This window comes from Amblyomma maculatum, chromosome 11 (assembly GCF_055883805.1).
Source record: "Amblyomma maculatum isolate TAMU_Amacu chromosome 11, ASM5588380v1, whole genome shotgun sequence".
Classification (NCBI taxonomy): Eukaryota; Metazoa; Arthropoda; class Arachnida; order Ixodida; family Ixodidae; genus Amblyomma; species Amblyomma maculatum.
The window spans coordinates 146,829,259-146,835,875 of record NC_139354.1 but is presented as its reverse complement, the minus strand read 5'-3'; positions in this window follow the sequence as shown (position 1 = coordinate 146,835,875).

Genomic DNA, 6,617 nt, shown 5'->3' with positions numbered 1-6,617 from the left:
ACGGAATAATCTGCAGCTTCACTTATCTACCCTATCACCTAACGAGGTACTGGCAGTGATCGCTCTGCAGCATACGCTTGTTTCGGTTAAGCTCCGCAACTATAGTACTTACGAGCCATCCACCCAGCCTCAATTCAGGGTAGCGTCGTTGGTGCACCGCAACTTTACAGCGGTCGAACACCCTCTTGAGGTGGATGACGTGGATTGTCTCTTAATGGAACTCCTACCCCACACACGAAAAGCACACACCCTTTTTGTTCTCAACCTCTATAGTCCTCCCAAGAGCCCTCCTGCCCCCCTCATTGGCGCAATCACGAAAGCCCTCACAGTCAGCACGAGAGGATCCCTACTAGCGGTTGGCGACTTCATTCTAGCCATACCAGCTGGGGTTACTGAAAGAGCTGCCGTAAAGGTACGGTAATTTTGTGCTTCGTTCAGGACGAAGGGCTTTCTATTCTCAGCGACACCTCCTATCCCACCCGAACCGGATCTAGCGTTCAGCGCAAGCCCAGACTTGACTCTCTCAAAATGCGTTTGGGAAAGCCGCTGCACTAGTACCACTCACTCCTTAGGCAGTGTTCATTACATTTTATACACCGAACTCTTCATCTCCTCTCTCACCCCACCCTAACGCAATCAGGCCTGAGTGGTCGATTGGGATCGATTTCGCCGCATGGCAAAACGCCCCGGACGCCATTGTGTACCTGGAGGCCTGGGTGGCTTATCTCGAACAGGATGTGGAGTCGGCGACATCCACTCTCTCGGAACCAGAGGACACTTCGGCTGCGAATAGTCGCCTTCTCCACATGTTGGAAGCACACGCCAGCCTTCAGAAACGCGGGCAGTCCCAAAAGCATGATCACACCCTCAAATGGCGAATTTCCCGACTCGTGAAAGAAATTGAAGCTCATACAAGGGACCTCGCTAACCAGCAGTGGGGGCAGGTCTGCGATCGCGTGAGCGGTAATCTAGACCCTAAATACGCCTGGTCGCTTTTACGCTACCTCCTTGATCCTGGGCACACCAAGGCCACGCAGCGTAAGAATATTACCGGCATTTTTCATCAGCTTCCCCTAGATGATGACACCCTCCTTCAGACCTTAAAAGGCCAGTACATCACTACGCCCCTTCTACACCTCTTCCTTCCTACACCGGTTCTCCCAACCCTGTCCTTGATGAGGAAATCTCCTCAGCTGAAGTCAGGGCGGCGATGCACCGCCTCAGGACGATATCAGCTACGGAGACGGAGCGAGTCACAAATAAGATGTTTCGCAACTTCGATGATCCGTCAGTCGATGCTGCCACAAACCCCTTCAACCAATGCTGGCGCACAGGAACCTTTCCGGCCCAGTGGACACACGCCCGTATCACATTTATCCCAAAACCCGGCAGACCACTCAACATCAAGAATCTCCGACCCATATCTCTCACTTCTTGTCTTGTCAAACTCCTTGATCATCTGCTCTCACGCCTCCAGGACCACATAGACGACCACAACCTCTTCCTTGACACAATGGTCGGCTTCCGGCCACACTTTTCCACACAGGATGTTACGCTGCAGCTGTCAGAAGATGTCCTTCACCCCCGCCACGCAAAAGCGCACCCGAGCAATTCTCGCCCTAGATCTCACAAAGGCCTTTGATAATGTCCGTCACGCAGCCATTTTAGATGCTCTTTCATCGCTCCAAGTCGGCTCGCGTGTCCACCAATACATATCCGCCTTTCTTAGTAACCGCACAAAAGAAATCACCATCGGCTTGCTCTCATCTCCATCTTTCAATCTGGGTAGCATTGCCACCTACAGAGTTCTGCCTTCTCTCCACTGCTTTTTAATATTACCCTTATCCCCATGGCACACGCCCTCAACTAAATCCCTACCCTGCCACACTCCTTATACGCCGATGATATTACACTGTGGACCACCACAGATAACATTGATGCCGTGGAAGATACATTACAGGCCGGAGCAGACATTGTAGTATATTTTGCCGCAAATGTCGGCTTGACTTGTTCCCCTACCAAATCGTATCTTCTCATACTCCGACCTCCTAGGTGTCGTACAGACGAAGGCCCTCCTCCCCCATCTTCTTGACAGTTGACAACACCTGGATAACAGAAGTGGACGAAATCCGGATTCTTGGTATCCTGATACAAAACAATGGCAAGAATACCGCAACCATCACTAAGCTGACGGTGATGGTTCATCAAACAATCCGCCTCATTCCCCGCATAGCCAACTGCCATCAAGGCATGCGCGAGCATGACCTCAGATGCCTGGTACAGGCATTTGTCTTGAGCCATGTTGTGTACTCGCTCCCCTACCTCTTTCTCACGCGGGCGAAGGAAGGCAAGGTTAACGCCCTTATCCGACAGGTGTACAAGGCCGCCCTCAACTTACCCCGCTACACCTCCAATGAACGCCTTCTTCAGATGGGCATGCATAACTAGCTGGCTGATCTCACGGAAGCCTACTGCTCAGCCCAGTTGGAGCGACTATGATCTACCCTCACCGGCCGGAACATCCTTGCTCGCATCCATCTCTCACCTCCTGGTCACTGCTCTACACAACATACACTTCTCCCTGTGATACACCGCGTTCTTAAGGTGCATCGCCTGCCAAAGAATATGCGCTCAGAGCAACATGTCGCTCGCCGCAAGGCACGCGCAGGAACTCTTCACAAACACTATGGCTTCCCGCCAGAGACCGTTTACGTAGACGCTGCCTCATACCCTTCCCACCCTGCGTTTGCCCTCAGCGCTGTCTCCAACTCTTTGCAACTGGTCGCGGCCGGTACAACTTTTGCCTCCACTTCCCTGGAGGCGGAGAAGGCGGCGGTTGCCTTCGCCATAGCTACTACCCAAGCCACCACCAGCTTTAGCTACTCTAAATCCGCCGTACGGAACTTCACTTGTGGTCGAATCTCTGGCCCAGCCTTCCGGTTCCTCGCCTCCCTCCCCCCACCCGAACACCCTATTCAATTAATCTGGGTGCCCGCTCACACGGGTCACCCAGGCAACAAAGCAGCTCACTCTTTTGTTCGAGGATACGTCAGCCGAGCAGGGACTGCCACCGCCTGGGGACCTGCTCGCGAGCGCATGGTATCCTATCACAAAATCTCTCTCCATTACCGTGATCAACGAACCATCTACCCTCCTCCTCATAAATCTCTGACTAAGCTACAACAGGTGACGTGGCGCGAGCTTCGGTCCCGTACATTCCCATCCCCTGCTTTCTTAGCTTTGATCCATCCAGGACTGTTCTCGCCGCAGTGCATCCTGTGTGGGGCACCAAAAGCTGATTTTGAACACATCGTGATCAAATGCTCGGAATTCCACCCTCCAGCCACTTGGCAACTATCCGACCTCGAGCGCTGGGAGCCTGCGGTGTCCAGCTCTGACCTGGCTGTTCAAAAGCTGCTGACGGCCTGTGCTTTGGGTGCCGCTGGAAAGCACCAGCTTCCGGCCACAACAAGCAGCCAAGAGCTGACCCGCCATTAGGATGTATTCACTTCAAGCTCCCAACATTGCATAGTTTTTCACCTGCTCCTTTCTTTTGCAGGAACGGGCTGTTCTAAAACCTTACTCTGACCTCTGGAGCTAGTCTAACTCGTTTTAGGAGTTGTCAGTAAACTGTTCAGTACACTCTATCATCCTATTAGAGATAGGTTACCTCCACCGGCTCGGTGATACCATTTAAACGCTAAATTTCAGTCAGATTCTTCAGAAGAATATCCTTCGCTTTTAAGAATTCTTTTTCTTTCCCCAACATATGCCTGTTCTATTTACTCTGCTCGTTGCCTCTCTGCCTCTTCTTTTTCCTCTGCCATTCTGTCTCTCAATATGCGTGCTTCCGGAGCCAATGCTTCTTTTTTCTTGTTGCCTTTTTCCCTCTGCTCGCTTTTTCTGCCATTCTCTCTCTCTCTTTCTAATTTAACCTCTCTTTCGTTTGGTCCACCCATTCTCGCAGTTCTGCACCTTTTATACCCTTCTCTAGGCCCAACTCAATATTCTCCTTGAGATTCATCTGGAGTCTGAACTGCCCAAATGCAACACATAGCATTACTTAACGGAGCCTACTCAACCGCTTGAGAGCGGAACCTCTTGCTATCCCTTCGCTGCTACACTGATTACGTCCTCTTCGCAAACATTTCCGGCTCGTTCTCCACTCTCAGCGTGAGTGTACCAAACATCCGGTCGTGGACGCCAAATTAATTGCAATCCGTTAATAATTATTATGCACTTTTTTGGTTGTGCTCACTCCCAGACACCCTTAGAGGAAGGGGGGGGGGTAGCTGTCCGGGTTTAAAAGGAGACGCCATAGACTTGTGTGGCAAGCTCAGCCGGAAGTCAGCTACCTATAGTGACAAAAGAGGGGTGGCCGCTTGGTGCCAAGTTTTCGCCGGTTCGAGCCAAGGTAAGGGTCGGGGTCAGAATTAACAAGCAAAACAAACTGTATACAGCAATAAACAATCCAGAAGGATCTATACTAACACTTGAAATACGCAGACAAGAGGCTCACAGAAAGGCAATGAAAACCATTCTACTAAAGATGTTTTAAAGAAACACAGAGGAGTTGCAAAAGTGAGCAAAACACGGTAGAGTCAAAACGAATAAACACGAAATTTTTCACCGGGCATTGTCGCAGTCCGGCATCAGGAGAGTCACCATGTGGAAGTCCTGCAGATGAGCGCCGCTCTCTCACAGATTTCTCAGGCTTGTCGAACAGCGGGTCGACACCAGGAGCCCAGCATTAGCACTGCAACCCTCGCTCTTCCACTGGCGGGCTGGCTAAAGCGACGCGACGTCAATAAATATGTGCGCCACGTCTGACTGTTAGAACGCGCCAAGGCCTGCCCGCAACATGTGACTTTCGGTCTGCAGCATCTTCTCCACCCACCGAGATGCGCGTCGTCATTGGTCAGCTTCCGCCAAACCTTCTAGAGGGATCTGGTTGCTCCTCCGGCTGAATAAACCAACGCCGCGGCCGTGTGATGAGGAGGGGGTGATGCCAATGCGCGCACGGCTATTGGCTCCCATCAAGCGAAAAAGGAGACGCCTCTCCATTCTCGGACTCTCTACGTGAAACCATCACGCACTTCTTTCACGCCGCGCTGGCTCAATAGAAATGTGCGCCGATTTCATGACACTGAGAAACTCAGAAGCAGACCCGCTGAGCTCTACACTTTTGACAAAGATGTACATTGGCTCAGGTTGATGCTAAGAGGAAACGGGCGACTTTTATGCTTTAAAGAAGAGAAAATGCACCCTCAACATGTACTAAGCTCTAGCAAATAAAAAAGCAGAACTGTTATTAGCTGAAGTGAAGTACTACTAGCAGTAGACTAATACATGCAATAGCGTTTGATATAAAGCATCACTCAAGATGTTAAGGGCTTGTTTTCTTTCTCTTCATGATTCATCAGGACAGCGATGAGGATGATACTGAAGATGTTACATGGCACTCGCAGTATTGATGGAAAGCATATTTGCAAATGGTGCTGATTTTAAAAGTAGGCAGCACAAAAAAATGAATCTTTTATGCAGAAACTGATCAGTATAAATATTTCTTGTTATAAAGACTGAAGTTATGGCTAAAAAAGTCGATACGCATACGAAATATCGTTTCATAAAGAGCGTTAAGCAGTCACACATCACCGCGTAAGTGTTCGCTCAAACGTCTGATTGCAATAGTAAAAGTAATCTTTTGCAAAGCCGACCTCAAAGCAAAGGTCGCACAGAAACGTCTTGAGGCTCGGAGATTCCCACCACACTCAAGCATTTTATTCCTGAAAATCGTCGTGCTAACTGACTGCATGTGTCAATAACACTCATTTTTAAAACAAACAATAATATTGCGTGCAGCAAATCGAGGCCTAATTTTGCTATTAAATGTCAAATACTACAAACTAAAATGTCAGCTTAGGCTGAAGAAAAAATAACACGGTCGCACATTGTTAGGTATAACATTTACGGTAATGATGTAAAACAATTGGGTGTGGTTTAGCTCTGGCTAAACCTGGAGGATTGCAAAAGCAACATCTGGATGGCTACGCTGGCTGTTTTGATATGGCTAGGCCCAAATGTGTCGCTATGGTTGAAGACTATGGTTTCATTGTAGTGGCTAGACATGGTGATTATAGAATCGTCTCATTCACATTTCGTCTTGGCCCACCGGGTGTAGAACCTCCCTCCCTTCGATCCCCACCATAGTGAAAAATGCCGTATCGCGCCAAACGGGTTTGATATGGTCCTGTATTACCCCGTATAAATTTCATACCGGTGTGACCAGTCCTGTATGAAGATTAACGAGTTTATACCAGACAGGACGTGTCCGGTATGAATCACAATCCGGACAGTCTGGCCGGTTAGAGGTAATACAGGGCAGACCATTACAGTATAATCTCATACCGGACATCTCAGTCCGGTATGGATATGACACAGGGCGGACCAGTCCTGTATTGAGCTCATGTATAGGACAGATCATGTTCGGTTTAACTGAAACCGGACAAACCCGTCATAATTGGAACTGATACGGGACAGAGTATACCCGCTTCTGAACACGATTCGGGCGGATCGTGAAGCTCAACCAGAATGACCACATCGAAACATGCCTTCGC